The sequence below is a fragment of the Rhineura floridana genome, chromosome 6 (assembly GCF_030035675.1).
Source record: "Rhineura floridana isolate rRhiFlo1 chromosome 6, rRhiFlo1.hap2, whole genome shotgun sequence".
Classification (NCBI taxonomy): Eukaryota; Metazoa; Chordata; class Lepidosauria; order Squamata; family Rhineuridae; genus Rhineura; species Rhineura floridana.
Window position 1 is genome coordinate 1,168,806 of NC_084485.1, and position 18,869 is coordinate 1,187,674.

Here is an 18,869-nt window from a genome sequence, read left to right on the forward strand (position 1 = left end):
GGGACCTGGTCCTGTAGGAGGCACGTCTGCCAGGCAGCAGTCCCACTGGGACGGGTGGTGGAGGTGGTGTTCCAGCAGCAGGCTCTCCTTCCCTGGGTGGCGATGTTCTCCTTCTTCCTGCAGGCACTGGGTCTCCCAGGCCACCTCAGCCAGCCGGCTTATGTATCCCTCCCAAGAGGGACAGGTGATGGGAATCAGTCACAGCTGGCTGGGTACCTGGGACCTGGTCCTGCAGGAGGCACGTCTGCCAGGCAGCAGTCCCACTGGGAAGGGTGGTGGAGATGATGTTCCAACAGCAGCAGCAACAGCAGGCTCTCCTTCCCTGGGTGGCGATGTTCTCCTTCTTCCTGCAGGCACTGGGTCTCCCAGTCCACCTCAGCCAGCCGGCTTATGTATCCCTCCCAAGAGGGACAGGTGATGGGAATCAGTCACAGCTGGCTGGGTACCTGGGACCTGGTCCTGCAGGAGGCACGTCTGCCAGGCAGCAGTCCCACTGGGAAGGGTGGTGGAGGTGGTGTTCCAGCAGCAGCAGCAACAGCAGGCTCTCCTTCCCTGGGTGGCGGTGTTCTCCTTCCTGCAGGCACTGGGTCTCCCAGGCCACCTCAGCCAGCCGGCTTATGTATCCCTCCCAAGAGGGACAGGTGATGGGAATCAGTCACAGCTGGCTGGGTACCTGGGACCTGGTCCTGCAGGAGGCACGTCTACCAGGCAGCAGTCCCACTGGGAAGGGTGGTGGCGGTGGTGTTCCAGCAGCAGGCTCTCCTTCCCTGGGTGGCGATGTTCTCCTTCTTCCTGCAGGCACTGGGTCTCCCATGCCACCTCACCCAGCCGGCTTATGTATCCCTCCCAAGAGGGACAGGTGATGGGAATCAGTCATAGCTGGCTGGGTACCTGGGACCTGGTCCTGCAGGAGGCACGTCTGCCAGGCAGCAGTCCCACTGGGAAGGATGGTGGAGATGATGTTCCAACAGCAGCAGCAACAGCAGGCTCTCCTTCCCTGGGTGGCGATGTTCTCCTTCTTCCTGCAGGCACTAGGTCTCCCAGGCCACCTCAGCCAGCCGGCTTATGTATCCCTCCCAAGAAGGACAGGTGATGGGAATCAGTCACAGCTGGCTGGGTACCTGGGACCTGGTCCTGTAGGAGGCACGTCTGCCAGGCAGCAGTCCCACTGGGAAGGGTGGTGGAGGTGGTGTTCCAGCAGCAGGCTCTCCTTCCCTGGGTGGCGATGTTCTCCTTCTTCCTGCAGGCACTGGGTCTCCCAGGCCACCTCAGCCAGCCGGCTTATGTATCCCTTCCAAGAGGGACAGGTGATGGGAATCAGTCACAGCTGGCTGGGTACCTGGGACCTGGTCCTGCAGGAGGCACGTCTGCCAGGCAGCAGTCCCACTGGGAAGGGTGGTGGCGGTGGTGTTCCAGCAGCAGGCTCTCCTTCCCTGGGTGGCGATGTTCTCCTTCTTCCTGCAGGCACTGGGTCTCCCAGACCACCTCAGCCAGCCGGCTTATGTATCCCTCCCAAGAGGGACAGGTGATGGGAATCAGTCACAGCTGGCTGGGTACCTGGGACCTGGTCCTGCAGGAGGCACGTCTGCCAGGCAGCAGTCCCACTGGGAAGGGTGGTGGAGGTGGTGTTCCAGCAGCAGCAGCAACAGCAGGCTCTCCTTCCCTGGGTGGCGATGTTCTCCTTCTTCCTGCAGGCACTGGGTCTCCCAGGCCCCCTCAGCCAGCCGGCTTATGTATCCCTCCCAAGAGGGACAGGTGATGGGAATCAGTCATAGCTGGCTGGGTACCTGGGACCTGGTCCTGCAGGAGGCACGTCTGCCAGGCAGCAGTCCCACTGGGAAGGGTGGTGGAGATGATGTTCCAACAGCAGCAGCAACAGCAGGCTCTCCTTCCCTGGGTGGCGATGTTCTCCTTCTTCCTGCAGGCACTGGGTCTCCCAGTCCACGTCAGCCAGCCGGCTTATGTATCCCTCCCAAGAGGGACAGGTGATGGGAATCAGTCACAGCTGGCTGGGTACCTGGGACCTGGTCCTGCAGGAGGCACGTCTGCCAGGTAGCAGTCCCACTGGGAAGGGTGGTGGAGGTGGTGTTCCAGCAGCAGCAGCAACAGCAGGCTCTCCTTCCCTGGGTAGCGATGTTCTCCTTCTTCCTGCAGGCACTGGGTCTCCCAGGCCACCTCAGCCAGCCGGCTTATGTATCCCTCCCAAGAGGAACAGGTGATGGGAATCAGTCACAGCTGGCTGGGTACCTGGGACCTGGTCCTGTAGGAGGCACGTCTGCCAGGCAGCAGTCCCACTGGGAAGGGTGGTGGAGGTGGTGTTCCAGCAGCAGGCTCTCCTTCCCTGGGTGGCGATGTTCTCCTTCTTCCTGCAGGCACTGGGTCTCCCAGGCCACCTCAGCCAGCCGGCTTATGTATCCCTCCCAAGAGGGACAGGTGATGGGAATCAGTCACAGCTGGCTGGGTACCTGGGACCTGGTCCTGCAGGAGGCACGTCTGCCAGGCAGCAGTCCCACTGGGAAGGGTGGTGGCCGTGGTGTTCCAGCAGCAGGCTCTCCTTCCCTGGGTGGCGATGTTCTCCTTCTTCCTGCAGGCACTGGGTCTCCCAGGCCACCTCAGCCAGCCGGCTTATGTATCCCTCCCAAGAGGGACAGGTGATGGGAATCAGTCACAGCTGGCTGGGTACCTGGGACCTGGTCCTGCAGGAGGCATGTCTGCCAGGCAGCAGTCCCACTGGGAAGGGTGGTGGAGGTGGTGTTCCAGCAGCAGCAGCAACAGCAGGCTCTCCTTCCCTGGGTGGCGATGTTCTCCTTCTTCCTGCAGGCACTGGGTCTCCCAGGCCACCTCAGCCAGCCGGCTTATGTATCCCTCCCAAGAGGGACAGGTGATGGGAATCAGTCACAGCTGGCTGGGTACCTGGGACCTGGTCCTGTAGGAGGCACGTCTGCCAGGCAGCAGTCCCACTGGGAAGGGTGGTGGAGGTGGTGTTCCAGAAGCAGGCTCTCCTTCCCTGGGTGGCGATGTTCTCCTTCTTCCTGCAGGCACTGGGTCTCCCAGGCCACCTCAGCCAGCCGGCTTATGTATCCCTCCCAAGAGGGACAGGTGATGGGAATCAGTCACAGCTGGCTGGGTACCTGGGACCTGGTCCTGCAGGAGGCACATCTGCCAGGCAGCAGTCCCACTGGGAAGGGTGGTGGAGTTGGTGTTCCAGCAGCAGCAGCAACAGCAGGCTCTCCTTCCCTGGGTAGCGATGTTCTCCTTCTTCCTGCAGGCACTGGGTCTCCCAGGCCACCTCAGCCAGCCGGCTTATGTATCCCTCCCAAGAGGGACAGGTGATGGGAATCAGTCACAGCTGGCTGGGTACCTGGGACCTGGTCCTGTAGGAGGCACGTCTGCCAGGCAGCAGTCCCACTGGGACGGGTGGTGGAGGTGGTGTTCCAGCAGCAGGCTCTCCTTCCCTGGGTGGCGATGTTCTCCTTCTTCCTGCAGGCACTGGGTCTCCCAGGCCACCTCAGCCAGCCGGCTTATGTATCCCTCCCAAGAGGGACAGGTGATGGGAATCAGTCACAGCTGGCTGGGTACCTGGGACCTGGTCCTGCAGGAGGCACGTCTGCCAGGCAGCAGTCCCACTAGGAAGGGTGGTGGAGATGATGTTCCAACAGCAGCAGCAACAGCAGGCTCTCCTTCCCTGGGTAGCGATGTTCTCCTTCTTCCTGCAGGCACTGGGTCTCCCAGTCCACCTCAGCCAGCCGGCTTATGTATCCCTCCCAAGAGGGACAGGTGATGGGAATCAGTCACAGCTGGCTGGGTACCTGGGACCTGGTCCTGCAGGAGGCACATCTGCCAGGCAGCAGTCCCACTGGGAAGGGTGATGGAGGTGGTGTTCCAGCAGCAGCAGCAACAGCAGGCTCTCCTTCCCTGGGTAGCGATGTTCTCCTTCTTCCTGCAGGCACTGGGTCTCCCAGGCCACCTCAGCCAGCCGGCTTATGTATCCCTCCCAAGAGGGACAGGTGATGGGAATCAGTCACAGCTGGCTGGGTACCTGGGACCTGGTCCTGTAGGAGGCACGTCTGCCAGGCAGCAGTCCCACTGGGACGGGTGGTGGAGGTGGTGTTCCAGCAGCAGGCTCTCCTTCCCTGGGTGGCAATGTTCTCCTTCTTCCTGCAGGCACTGGGTCTCCCAGGCCACCTCAGCCAGCCGGCTTATGTATCCCTCCCAAGAGGGACAGGTGATGGGAATCAGTCACAGCTGGCTGGGTACCTGGGACCTGGTCCTGCAGGAGGCACATCTGCCAGGCAGCAGTCCCACTGGGAAGGGTGGTGGAGGTGGTGTTCCAGCAGCAGCAGCAACAGCAGGCTCTCCTTCCCTGGGTAGCGATGTTCTCCTTCTTCCTGCAGGCACTGGGTCTCCCAGGCCACCTCAGCCAGCCGGCTTATGTATCCCTCCCAAGAGGGACAGGTGATGGGAATCAGTCACAGCTGGCTGGGTACCTGGGACCTGGTCCTGTAGGAGGCACGTCTGCCAGGCAGCAGTCCCACTGGGACGGGTGGTGGAGGTGGTGTTCCAGCAGCAGGCTCTCCTTCCCTGGGTGGCGATGTTCTCCTTCTTCCTGCAGGCACTGGGTCTCCCAGGCCACCTCAGCCAGCCGGCTTATGTATCCCTCCCAAGAGGGACAGGTGATGGGAATCAGTCACAGCTGGCTGGGTACCTGGGACCTGGTCCTGCAGGAGGCACGTCTGCCAGGCAGCAGTCCCACTAGGAAGGGTGGTGGAGATGATGTTCCAACAGCAGCAGCAACAGCAGGCTCTCCTTCCCTGGGTGGCGATGTTCTCCTTCTTCCTGCAGGCACTGGGTCTCCCAGTCCACCTCAGCCAGCCGGCTTATGTATCCCTCCCAAGAGGGACAGGTGATGGGAATCAGTCACAGCTGGCTGGGTACCTGGGACCTGGTCCTGCAGGAGGCACGTCTGCCAGGTAGCAGTCCCACTGGGAAGGGTGGTAGAGGTGGTGTTCCAGCAGCAGCAGCAACAGCAGGCTCTCCTTCCCTGGGTGGCGATGTTCTCCTTCTTCCTGCAGGCACTGGGTCTCCCAGGCCACCTCAGCCAGCCGGCTTATGTATCCCTCCCAAGAGGGACAGGTGATGGGAATCAGTCACAGCTGGCTGGGTACCTGGGACCTGGTCCTGCAGGAGGCACGTCTGCCAGGCAGCAGTCCCACTGGGAAGGGTGGTGGAGGTGGTGTTCCAGCAGCAGCAGCAACAGCAGGCTCTCCTTCCCTGGGTGGCGGTGTTCTCCTTCCTGCAGGCACTGGGTCTCCCAGGCCACCTCAGCCAGCCGGCTTATGTATCCCTCCCAAGAGGGACAGGTGATGGGAATCAGTCACAGCTGGCTGGGTACCTGGGACCTGGTCCTGCAGGAGGCACGTCTGCCAGGCAGCAGTCCCACTGGGAAGGGTGGTGGCGGTGGTGTTCCAGCAGCAGGCTCTCCTTCCCTGGGTGGCGATGTTCTCCTTCTTCCTGCAGGCTCTGGGTCTCCCATGCCACCTCACCCAGCCGGCTTATGTATCCCTCCCAAGAGGGACAGGTGATGGGAATCAGTCATAGCTGGCTGGGTACCTGGGACCTGGTCCTGCAGGAGGCACGTCTGCCAGGCAGCAGTCCCACTGGGAAAGGATGGTGGAGATGATGTTCCAACAGCAGCAGCAACAGCAGGGTCTCCTTCCCTGGGTGGCGATGTTCTCCTTCTTCCTGCAGGCACTGGGTCTCCCAGGCCACCTCAGCCAGCCGGCTTATGTATCCCTCCCAAGAGGGACAGGTGATGGGAATCAGTCACAGCTGGCTGGGTACCTGGGACCTGGTCCTGTAGGAGGCACGTCTGCCAGGCAGCAGTCCCACTGGGAAGGGTGGTGGAGGTGGTGTTCCAGCAGCAGGCTCTCATTCCCTGGGTGGCGATGTTCTCCTTCTTCCTGCAGGCACTGGGTCTCCCAGGCCACCTCAGCCAGCCGGCTTATGTATCCCTTCCAAGAGGGACAGGTGATGGGAATCAGTCACAGCTGGCTGGGTACCTGGGACCTGGTCCTGCAGGAGGCACGTCTGCCAGGCAGCAGTCCCACTCGGAAGGGTGGTGGCGGTGGTGTTCCAGCAGCAGGCTCTCCTTCCCTGGGTGGCGATGTTCTCCTTCTTCCTGCAGGCACTGGGTCTCCCAGACCACCTCAGCCAGCCGGCTTATGTATCCCTCCCAAGAGGGACAGGTGATGGGAATCAGTCACAGCTGGCTGGGTACCTGGGACCTGGTCCTGCAGGAGGCACGTCTGCCAGGCAGCAGTCCCACTGGGAAGGGTGGTGGAGGTGGTGTTCCAGCAGCAGCAGCAACAGCAGGCTCTCCTTCCCTGGGTGGCGATGTTCTCCTTCTTCCTGCAGGCACTGGGTCTCCCAGGCCCCCTCAGCCAGCCGGCTTATGTATCCCTCCCAAGAGGGACAGGTGATGGGAATCAGTCATAGCTGGCTGGGTACCTGGGACCTGGTCCTGCAGGAGGCACGTCTGCCAGGCAGCAGTCCCACTGGGAAGGGTGGTGGAGATGATGTTCCAACAGCAGCAGCAACAGCAGGCTCTCCTTCCCTGGGTGGCGATGTTCTCCTTCTTCCTGCAGGCACTGGGTCTCCCAGTCCACGTCAGCCAGCCGGCTTATGTATCCCTCCCAAGAGGGACAGGTGATGGGAATCAGTCACAGCTGGCTGGGTACCTGGGACCTGGTCCTGCAGGAGGCACGTCTGCCAGGTAGCAGTCCCACTGGGAAGGGTGGTGGAGGTGGTGTTCCAGCAGCAGCAGCAACAGCAGGCTCTCCTTCCCTGGGTAGCGATGTTCTCCTTCTTCCTGCAGGCACTGGGTCTCCCAGGCCACCTCAGCCAGCCGGCTTATGTATCCCTCCCAAGAGGGACAGGTGATGGGAATCAGTCACAGCTGGCTGGGTACCTGGGATCTGGTCCTGTAGGAGGCACGTCTGCCAGGCAGCAGTCCCACTGGGAAGGGTGGTGGAGGTGGTGTTCCAGCAGCAGGCTCTCCTTCCCTGGGTGGCGATGTTCTCCTTCTTCCTGCAGGCACTGGGTCTCCCAGGCCACCTCAGCCAGCCGGCTTATGTATCCCTCCCAAGAGGGACAGGTGATGGGAATCAGTCACAGCTGGCTGGGTACCTGGGACCTGGTCCTGCAGGAGGCACGTCTGCCAGGCAGCAGTCCCACTGGGAAGGGTGGTGGCCGTGGTGTTCCAGCAGCAGGCTCTCCTTCCCTGGGTGGCGATGTTCTCCTTCTTCCTGCAGGCACTGGGTCTCCCAGGCCACCTCAGCCAGCCGGCTTATGTATCCCTCCCAAGAGGGACAGGTGATGGGAATCAGTCACAGCTGGCTGGGTACCTGGGACCTGGTCCTGCAGGAGGCACGTCTGCCAGGCAGCAGTCCCACTGGGAAGGGTGGTGGAGGTGGTGTTCCAGCAGCAGCAGCAACAGCAGGCTCTCCTTCCCTGGGTGGCGATGTTCTCCTTTTTCCTGCAGGCACTGGGTCTCCCAGGCCACCTCAGCCAGCCGGCTTATGTATCCCTCCCAAGAGGGACAGGTGATGGGAATCAGTCACAGCTGGCTGGGTACCTGGGACCTGGTCCTGTAGGAGGCACGTCTGCCAGGCAGCAGTCCCACTGGGAAGGGTGGTGGAGGTGGTGTTCCAGAAGCAGGCTCTCCTTCCCTGGGTGGCGATGTTCTCCTTCTTCCTGCAGGCACTGGGTCTCCCAGGCCACCTCAGCCAGCCGGCTTATGTATCCCTCCCAAGAGGGACAGGTGATGGGAATCAGTCACAGCTGGCTGGGTACCTGGGACCTGGTCCTGCAGGAGGCACGTCTGCCAGGCAGCAGTCCCACTGGGAAGGGTGGTGGAGGTGGTGTTCCAGCAGCAGCAGCAACAGCAGGCTCTCCTTCCCTGGGTGGCGATGTTCTCCTTCTTCCTGCAGGCACTGGGTCTCCCAGGCCACCTCAGCCAGCCGGCTTATGTATCCCTCCCAAGAGGGACAGGTGATGGGAATCAGTCACAGCTGGCTGGGTACCTGGGACCTGGTCCTGCAGGAGGCACGTCTGCCAGGCAGCAGTCCCACTGGGAAGGGTGGTGGCCGTGGTGTTCCAGCAGCAGGCTCAACTTCCCTGGGTGGCGATGTTCTCCTTCTTCCTGCAGGCACTGGGTCTCCCAGGCCACCTCAGGCAGCCGGCTTATGTATCCCTCCCAAGAGGGACAGGTGATGGGAATCAGTCACAGCTGGCTGGGTACCTGGGACCTGGTCCTGCAGGAGGCACGTCTGCCAGGTAGCAGTCCCACTGGGAAGGGTGGTGGAGGTGGTGTTCCAGCAGCAGCAGCAACAGCAGGCTCTCCTTCCCTGGGTGGCGATGTTCTCCTTCTTCCTGCAGGCACTGGGTCTCCCAGGGCGCCTCAGCCAGCCGGCTTATGTATCCCTCCCAAGAGGGACAGGTGATGGGAATCAGTCACAGCTGGCTGGGTACCTGGGACCTGGTCCTGCAGGAGGCACGTCTGCCAGGCAGCAGTCCCACTGGGAACGGTGGTGGAGATGATGTTCCAACAGCAGGCTCTCCTTCCCTGGTGGCGATGTTCTCCTTCTTCCTGCAGGCACTGGGTCTCCCAGGCCAACTCAGCCAGCCGGCTTATGTATCCCTCCCAAGAGGGACAGGTGATGGGAATCAGTCACAGGTGGCTGGGTACCTGGGACCTGGTCGTGCAGGAGGCACGTCTGCCAGGCAGCAGTCCCACTGGGAAGGGTGGTGGAGATGATGTTCCAACAGCAGCAGCAACAGCAGGCTCTCCTTCCCTGGGTGGCGATGTTCTCCTTCTTCCTGCAGGCACTGGGTCTCCCAGTCCACCTCAGCCAGCTGGCTTATGTATCCCTCCCAAGAGGGACAGGTGATGGGAATCAGTCACAGCTGGCTGGGTACCTAGGACCTGGTCCTGCAGGAGGCACGTCTGCCAGGTAGCAGTCCCACTGGGAAGGGTGGTGGAGGTGGTGTTCCAGCAGCAGCAGCAACAGCAGGCTCTCCTTCCCTGGGTGGCGATGTTCTCCTTCTTCCTGCAGGCACTGGGTCTCCCAGGCCACCTCAGCCAGCCGGCTTATGTATCCCTCCCAAGAGGGACAGGTGATGGGAATCAGTCACAGCTGGCTGGGTACCTCGGTCCTGGTCCTGCAGGAGGCACGTCTGCCAGGCAGCAGTCCCACTGGGAACGGTGGCGGCGCTGGTGTTCCAGCAGCAGGCTCTCCTTCCCTGGGTGGCGATGTTCTCCTTCTTCCTGCAGGCACTGGGTCTCCCAGGCCACCTCAGCCAGCCGGCTTATGTATCCCTCCCAAGAGGGACAGGTGATGGGAATCAGTCACAGCTGGCTGGGTACCTGGGACCTGGTCCTGCAGGAGGCACGTCTGCCAGGCAGCAGTCCCACTGGGAACGGTGGCGGCGCTGGTGTTCCAGCAGCAGGCTCTCCTTCCCTGGGTGGCGATGTTCTCCTTCTTCCTGCAGGCAATGGGTCTCCCAGGCCACCTCAGCCAGCCGGCTTATGTATCCCTCCCAAGAGGGACAGGTGATGGGAATCAGAAACAGCTGGCTGGGTACCTGGGACCTGGTCCTGCAGGAGGCACGTCTGCCAGGCAGCAGTCCCACTGGGAAGGGTGGTGGAGGTGGTGTTCCAGCAGCAGGCTCTCCTTCCCTGGGTGGCGATGTTCTCCTTCTTCCTGCAGGCACTGGGTCTCCCAGGCCACCTCAGCCAGCCGGCTTATGTATCCCTCCCAAGAGGGACAGGTGATGGGAATCAGTCACAGCTGGCTGGGTACCTGGGACCTGGTCCTGTAGGAGGCACGTCTGCCAGGCAGCAGTCCCACTGGGACGGGTGGTGGAGGTGGTGTTCCAGCAGCAGGCTCTCCTTCCCTGGGTGGCGATGTTCTCCTTCTTCCTGCAGGCACTGGGTCTCCCAGGCCACCTCAGCCAGCCGGCTTATGTATCCCTCCCAAGAGGGACAGGTGATGGGAATCAGTCACAGCTGGCTGGGTACCTGGGACCTGGTCCTGCAGGAGGCACGTCTGCCAGGCAGCAGTCCCACTGGGAAGGGTGGTGGAGATGATGTTCCAACAGCAGCAGCAACAGCAGGCTCTCCTTCCCTGGGTGGCGATGTTCTCCTTCTTCCTGCAGGCACTGGGTCTCCCAGTCCACCTCAGCCAGCCGGCTTATGTATCCCTCCCAAGAGGGACAGGTGATGGGAATCAGTCACAGCTGGCTGGGTACCTGGGACCTGGTCCTGCAGGAGGCACGTCTGCCAGGCAGCAGTCCCACTGGGAAGGGTGGTGGAGGTGGTGTTCCAGCAGCAGCAGCAACAGCAGGCTCTCCTTCCCTGGGTGGCGGTGTTCTCCTTCCTGCAGGCACTGGGTCTCCCAGGCCACCTCAGCCAGCCGGCTTATGTATCCCTCCCAAGAGGGACAGGTGATGGGAATCAGTCACAGCTGGCTGGGTACCTGGGACCTGGTCCTGCAGGAGGCACGTCTACCAGGCAGCAGTCCCACTGGGAAGGGTGGTGGCGGTGGTGTTCCAGCAGCAGGCTCTCCTTCCCTGGGTGGCGATGTTCTCCTTCTTCCTGCAGGCACTGGGTCTCCCATGCCACCTCACCCAGCCGGCTTATGTATCCCTCCCAAGAGGGACAGGTGATGGGAATCAGTCATAGCTGGCTGGGTACCTGGGACCTGGTCCTGCAGGAGGCACGTCTGCCAGGCAGCAGTCCCACTGGGAAGGATGGTGGAGATGATGTTCCAACAGCAGCAGCAACAGCAGGCTCTCCTTCCCTGGGTGGCGATGTTCTCCTTCTTCCTGCAGGCACTGGGTCTCCCAGGCCACCTCAGCCAGCCGGCTTATGTATCCCTCCCAAGAAGGACAGGTGATGGGAATCAGTCACAGCTGGCTGGGTACCTGGGACCTGGTCCTGTAGGAGGCACGTCTGCCAGGCAGCAGTCCCACTGGGAAGGGTGGTGGAGGTGGTGTTCCAGCAGCAGGCTCTCCTTCCCTGGGTGGCGATGTTCTCCTTCTTCCTGCAGGCACTGGGTCTCCCAGGCCACCTCAGCCAGCCGGCTTATGTATCCCTTCCAAGAGGGACAGGTGATGGGAATCAGTCATAGCTGGCTGGGTACCTGGGACCTGGTCCTGCAGGAGGCACGTCTGCCAGGCAGCAGTCCCACTGGGAAGGGTGGTGGAGATGATGTTCCAACAGCAGCAGCAACAGCAGGCTCTCCTTCCCTGGGTGGCGATGTTCTCCTTCTTCCTGCAGGCACTGGGTCTCCCAGTCCACGTCAGCCAGCCGGCTTATGTATCCCTCCCAAGAGGGACAGGTGATGGGAATCAGTCACAGCTGGCTGGGTACCTGGGACCTGGTCCTGCAGGAGGCACGTCTGCCAGGTAGCAGTCCCACTGGGAAGGGTGGTGGAGGTGGTGTTCCAGCAGCAGCAGCAACAGCAGGCTCTCCTTCCCTGGGTAGCGATGTTCTCCTTCTTCCTGCAGGCACTGGGTCTCCCAGGCCACCTCAGCCAGCCGGCTTATGTATCCCTCCCAAGAGGAACAGGTGATGGGAATCAGTCACAGCTGGCTGGGTACCTGGGACCTGGTCCTGTAGGAGGCACGTCTGCCAGGCAGCAGTCCCACTGGGAAGGGTGGTGGAGGTGGTGTTCCAGCAGCAGGCTCTCCTTCCCTGGGTGGCGATGTTCTCCTTCTTCCTGCAGGCACTGGGTCTCCCAGGCCACCTCAGCCAGCCGGCTTATGTATCCCTCCCAAGAGGGACAGGTGATGGGAATCAGTCACAGCTGGCTGGGTACCTGGGACCTGGTCCTGCAGGAGGCACGTCTGCCAGGCAGCAGTCCCACTGGGAAGGGTGGTGGCCGTGGTGTTCCAGCAGCAGGCTCTCCTTCCCTGGGTGGCGATGTTCTCCTTCTTCCTGCAGGCACTGGGTCTCCCAGGCCACCTCAGCCAGCCGGCTTATGTATCCCTCCCAAGAGGGACAGGTGATGGGAATCAGTCACAGCTGGCTGGGTACCTGGGACCTGGTCCTGCAGGAGGCATGTCTGCCAGGCAGCAGTCCCACTGGGAAGGGTGGTGGAGGTGGTGTTCCAGCAGCAGCAGCAACAGCAGGCTCTCCTTCCCTGGGTGGCGATGTTCTCCTTCTTCCTGCAGGCACTGGGTCTCCCAGGCCACCTCAGCCAGCCGGCTTATGTATCCCTCCCAAGAGGGACAGGTGATGGGAATCAGTCACAGCTGGCTGGGTACCTGGGACCTGGTCCTGTAGGAGGCACGTCTGCCAGGCAGCAGTCCCACTGGGAAGGGTGGTGGAGGTGGTGTTCCAGAAGCAGGCTCTCCTTCCCTGGGTGGCGATGTTCTCCTTCTTCCTGCAGGCACTGGGTCTCCCAGGCCACCTCAGCCAGCCGGCTTATGTATCCCTCCCAAGAGGGACAGGTGATGGGAATCAGTCACAGCTGGCTGGGTACCTGGGACCTGGTCCTGCAGGAGGCACATCTGCCAGGCAGCAGTCCCACTGGGAAGGGTGGTGGAGTTGGTGTTCCAGCAGCAGCAGCAACAGCAGGCTCTCCTTCCCTGGGTAGCGATGTTCTCCTTCTTCCTGCAGGCACTGGGTCTCCCAGGCCACCTCAGCCAGCCGGCTTATGTATCCCTCCCAAGAGGGACAGGTGATGGGAATCAGTCACAGCTGGCTGGGTACCTGGGACCTGGTCCTGTAGGAGGCACGTCTGCCAGGCAGCAGTCCCACTGGGACGGGTGGTGGAGGTGGTGTTCCAGCAGCAGGCTCTCCTTCCCTGGGTGGCGATGTTCTCCTTCTTCCTGCAGGCACTGGGTCTCCCAGGCCACCTCAGCCAGCCGGCTTATGTATCCCTCCCAAGAGGGACAGGTGATGGGAATCAGTCACAGCTGGCTGGGTACCTGGGACCTGGTCCTGCAGGAGGCACGTCTGCCAGGCAGCAGTCCCACTAGGAAGGGTGGTGGAGATGATGTTCCAACAGCAGCAGCAACAGCAGGCTCTCCTTCCCTGGGTAGCGATGTTCTCCTTCTTCCTGCAGGCACTGGGTCTCCCAGTCCACCTCAGCCAGCCGGCTTATGTATCCCTCCCAAGAGGGACAGGTGATGGGAATCAGTCACAGCTGGCTGGGTACCTGGGACCTGGTCCTGCAGGAGGCACATCTGCCAGGCAGCAGTCCCACTGGGAAGGGTGGTGGAGGTGGTGTTCCAGCAGCAGCAGCAACAGCAGGCTCTCCTTCCCTGGGTAGCGATGTTCTCCTTCTTCCTGCAGGCACTGGGTCTCCCAGGCCACCTCAGCCAGCCGGCTTATGTATCCCTCCCAAGAGGGACAGGTGATGGGAATCAGTCACAGCTGGCTGGGTACCTGGGACCTGGTCCTGTAGGAGGCACGTCTGCCAGGCAGCAGTCCCACTGGGAAGGGTGGTGGAGGTGGTGTTCCAGAAGCAGGCTCTCCTTCCCTGGGTGGCGATGTTCTCCTTCTTCCTGCAGGCACTGGGTCTCCCAGGCCACCTCAGCCAGCCGGCTTATGTATCCCTCCCAAGAGGGACAGGTGATGGGAATCAGTCACAGCTGGCTGGGTACCTGGGACCTGGTCCTGCAGGAGGCACATCTGCCAGGCAGCAGTCCCACTGGGAAGGGTGGTGGAGTTGGTGTTCCAGCAGCAGCAGCAACAGCAGGCTCTCCTTCCCTGGGTAGCGATGTTCTCCTTCTTCCTGCAGGCACTGGGTCTCCCAGGCCACCTCAGCCAGCCGGCTTATGTATCCCTCCCAAGAGGGACAGGTGATGGGAATCAGTCACAGCTGGCTGGGTACCTGGGACCTGGTCCTGTAGGAGGCACGTCTGCCAGGCAGCAGTCCCACTGGGACGGGTGGTGGAGGTGGTGTTCCAGCAGCAGGCTCTCCTTCCCTGGGTGGCGATGTTCTCCTTCTTCCTGCAGGCACTGGGTCTCCCAGGCCACCTCAGCCAGCCGGCTTATGTATCCCTCCCAAGAGGGACAGGTGATGGGAATCAGTCACAGCTGGCTGGGTACCTGGGACCTGGTCCTGCAGGAGGCACGTCTGCCAGGCAGCAGTCCCACTAGGAAGGGTGGTGGAGATGATGTTCCAACAGCAGCAGCAACAGCAGGCTCTCCTTCCCTGGGTAGCGATGTTCTCCTTCTTCCTGCAGGCACTGGGTCTCCCAGTCCACCTCAGCCAGCCGGCTTATGTATCCCTCCCAAGAGGGACAGGTGATGGGAATCAGTCACAGCTGGCTGGGTACCTGGGACCTGGTCCTGCAGGAGGCACATCTGCCAGGCAGCAGTCCCACTGGGAAGGGTGGTGGAGGTGGTGTTCCAGCAGCAGCAGCAACAGCAGGCTCTCCTTCCCTGGGTAGCGATGTTCTCCTTCTTCCTGCAGGCACTGGGTCTCCCAGGCCACCTCAGCCAGCCGGCTTATGTATCCCTCCCAAGAGGGACAGGTGATGGGAATCAGTCACAGCTGGCTGGGTACCTGGGACCTGGTCCTGTAGGAGGCACGTCTGCCAGGCAGCAGTCCCACTGGGACGGGTGGTGGAGGTGGTGTTCCAGCAGCAGGCTCTCCTTCCCTGGGTGGCGATGTTCTCCTTCTTCCTGCAGGCACTGGGTCTCCCAGGCCACCTCAGCCAGCCGGCTTATGTATCCCTCCCAAGAGGGACAGGTGATGGGAATCAGTCACAGCTGGCTGGGTACCTGGGACCTGGTCCTGCAGGAGGCACATCTGCCAGGCAGCAGTCCCACTGGGAAGGGTGGTGGAGGTGGTGTTCCAGCAGCAGCAGCAACAGCAGGCTCTCCTTCCCTGGGTAGCGATGTTCTCCTTCTTCCTGCAGGCACTGGGTGTCCCAGGCCACCTCAGCCAGCCGGCTTATGTATCCCTCCCAAGAGGGACAGGTGATGGGAATCAGTCACAGCTGGCTGGGTACCTGGGACCTGGTCCTGTAGGAGGCACGTCTGCCAGGCAGCAGTCCCACTGGGACGGGTGGTGGAGGTGGTGTTCCAGCAGCAGGCTCTCCTTCCCTGGGTGGCGATGTTCTCCTTCTTCCTGCAGGCACTGGGTCTCCCAGGCCACCTCAGCCAGCCGGCTTATGTATCCCTCCCAAGAGGGACAGGTGATGGGAATCAGTCACAGCTGGCTGGGTACCTGGGACCTGGTCCTGCAGGAGGCACGTCTGCCAGGCAGCAGTCCCACTAGGAAGGGTGGTGGAGATGATGTTCCAACAGCAGCAGCAACAGCAGGCTCTCCTTCCCTGGGTGGCGATGTTCTCCTTCTTCCTGCAGGCACTGGGTCTCCCAGTCCACCTCAGCCAGCCGGCTTATGTATCCCTCCCAAGAGGGACAGGTGATGGGAATCAGTCACAGCTGGCTGGGTACCTGGGACCTGGTCCTGCAGGAGGCACGTCTGCCAGGTAGCAGTCCCACTGGGAAGGGTGGTAGAGGTGGTGTTCCAGCAGCAGCAGCAACAGCAGGCTCTCCTGCCCTGGGTGGCGATGTTCTCCTTCTTCCTGCAGGCACTGGGTCTCCCAGGCCACCTCAGCCAGCCGGCTTATGTATCCCTCCCAAGAGGGACAGGTGATGGGAATCAGTCACAGCTGGCTGGGTACCTGGGACCTGGTCCTGCAGGAGGCACGTCTGCCAGGCAGCAGTCCCACTGGGAAGGGTGGTGGAGGTGGTGTTCCAGCAGCAGCAGCAACAGCAGGCTCTCCTTCCCTGGGTGGCGGTGTTCTCCTTCCTGCAGGCACTGGGTCTCCCAGGCCACCTCAGCCAGCCGGCTTATGTATCCCTCCCAAGAGGGACAGGTGATGGGAATCAGTCACAGCTGGCTGGGTACCTGGGACCTGGTCCTGCAGGAGGCACGTCTGCCAGGCAGCAGTCCCACTGGGAAGGGTGGTGGCGGTGGTGTTCCAGCAGCAGGCTCTCCTTCCCTGGGTGGCGATGTTCTCCTTCTTCCTGCAGGCTCTGGGTCTCCCATGCCACCTCACCCAGCCGGCTTATGTATCCCTCCCAAGAGGGACAGGTGATGGGAATCAGTCATAGCTGGCTGGGTACCTGGGACCTGGTCCTGCAGGAGGCACGTCTGCCAGGCAGCAGTCCCACTGGGAAAGGATGGTGGAGATGATGTTCCAACAGCAGCAGCAACAGCAGGCTCTCCTTCCCTGGGTGGCGATGTTCTCCTTCTTCCTGCAGGCACTGGGTCTCCCAGGCCACCTCAGCCAGCCGGCTTATGTATCCCTCCCAAGAGGGACAGGTGATGGGAATCAGTCACAGCTGGCTGGGTACCTGGGACCTGGTCCTGTAGGAGGCACGTCTGCCAGGCAGCAGTCCCACTGGGAAGGGTGGTGGAGGTGGTGTTCCAGCAGCAGGCTCTCCTTCCCTGGGTGGCGATGTTCTCCTTCTTCCTGCAGGCACTGGGTCTCCCAGGCCACCTCAGCCAGCCGGCTTATGTATCCCTTCCAAGAGGGACAGGTGATGGGAATCAGTCACAGCTGGCTGGGTACCTGGGACCTGGTCCTGCAGGAGGCACGTCTGCCAGGCAGCAGTCCCACTCGGAAGGGTGGTGGCGGTGGTGTTCCAGCAGCAGGCTCTCCTTCCCTGGGTGGCGATGTTCTCCTTCTTCCTGCAGGCACTGGGTCTCCCAGACCACCTCAGCCAGCCGGCTTATGTATCCCTCCCAAGAGGGACAGGTGATGGGAATCAGTCACAGCTGGCTGGGTACCTGGGACCTGGTCCTGCAGGAGGCACGTCTGCCAGGCAGCAGTCCCACTGGGAAGGGTGGTGGAGGTGGTGTTCCAGCAGCAGCAGCAACAGCAGGCTCTCCTTCCCTGGGTGGCGATGTTCTCCTTCTTCCTGCAGGCACTGGGTCTCCCAGGCCCCCTCAGCCAGCCGGCTTATGTATCCCTCCCAAGAGGGACAGGTGATGGGAATCAGTCATAGCTGGCTGGGTACCTGGGACCTGGTCCTGCAGGAGGCACGTCTGCCAGGCAGCAGTCCCACTGGGAAGGGTGGTGGAGATGATGTTCCAACAGCAGCAGCAACAGCAGGCTCTCCTTCCCTGGGTGGCGATGTTCTCCTTCTTCCTGCAGGCACTGGGTCTCCCAGTCCACGTCAGCCAGCCGGCTTATGTATCCCTCCCAAGAGGGACAGGTGATGGGAATCAGTCACAGCTGGCTGGGTACCTGGGACCTGGTCCTGCAGGAGGCACGTCTGCCAGGTAGCAGTCCCACTGGGAAGGGTGGTGGAGGTGGTGTTCCAGCAGCAGCAGCAACAGCAGGCTCTCCTTCCCTGGGTAGCGATGTTCTCCTTCTTCCTGCAGGCACTGGGTCTCCCAGGCCACCTCAGCCAGCCGGCTTATGTATCCCTCCCAAGAGGGACAGGTGATGGGAATCAGTCACAGCTGGCTGGGTACCTGGGATCTGGTCCTGTAGGAGGCACGTCTGCCAGGCAGCAGTCCCACTGGGAAGGGTGGTGGAGGTGGTGTTCCAGCAGCAGGCTCTCCTTCCCTGGGTGGCGATGTTCTCCTTCTTCCTGCAGGCACTGGGTCTCCCAGGCCACCTCAGCCAGCCGGCTTATGTATCCCTCCCAAGAGGGACAGGTGATGGGAATCAGTCACAGCTGGCTGGGTACCTGGGACCTGGTCCTGCAGGAGGCACGTCTGCCAGGCAGCAGTCCCACTGGGAAGGGTGGTGGCCGTGGTGTTCCAGCAGCAGGCTCTCCTTCCCTGGGTGGCGATGTTCTCCTTCTTCCTGCAGGCACTGGGTCTCCCAGGCCACCTCAGCCAGCCGGCTTATGTATCCCTCCCAAGAGGGACAGGTGATGGGAATCAGTCACAGCTGGCTGGGTACCTGGGCCCTGGTCCTGCAGGAGGCACGTCTGCCAGGCAGCAGTCCCACTGGGAAGGGTGGTGGAGGTGGTGTTCCAGCAGCAGCAGCAACAGCAGGCTCTCCTTCCCTGGGTGGCGATGTTCTCCTTCTTCCTGCAGGCACTGGGTCTCCCAGGCCGCCTCAGCCATCCGGCTTATGTATCCCTCCCAAGAGGGACAGGTGATGGGAATCAGTCACAGCTGGCTGGGTACCTGGGACCTGGTCCTGCAGGAGGCACGTCTGCCAGGCAGCAGTCCCACTGGGAAGGGTGGTGGAGGTGGTGTTCCAGCAGCAGCAGCAACAGCAGGCTCTCCTTCCCTGGGTGGCGATGTTCTCCTTTTTCCTGCAGGCACTGGGTCTCCCAGGCCACCTCAGCCAGCCGGCTTATGTATCCCTCCCAAGAGGGACAGGTGATGGGAATCAGTCACAGCTGGCTGGGTACCTGGGACCTGGTCCTGTAGGAGGCACGTCTGCCAGGCAGCAGTCCCACTGGGAAGGGTGGTGGAGGTGGTGTTCCAGCAGCAGGCTCTCCTTCCCTGGGTGGCGATGTTCTCCTTCTTCCTGCAGGCACTGGGTCTCCCAGGCCGCCTCAGCCAGCCGGCTTATGTATCCCTCCCAAGAGGGACAGGTGATGGGAATCAGTCACAGGTGGCTGGGTACCTGGGCCCTGGTCCTGCAGGAGGCACGTCTGCCAGGCAGCAGTCCCACTGGGAAGGGTGGTGGAGGTGGTGTTCCAGCAGCAGCAGCAACAGCAGGCTCTCCTTCCCTGGGTGGCGATGTTCTCCTTCTTCCTGCAGGCACTGGGTCTCCCAGGCCACCTCAGCCAGCCGGCTTATGTATCCCTCCCAAGAGGGACAGGTGATGGGAATCAGTCACAGCTGGCTGGGTACCTGGGACCTGGTCCTGCA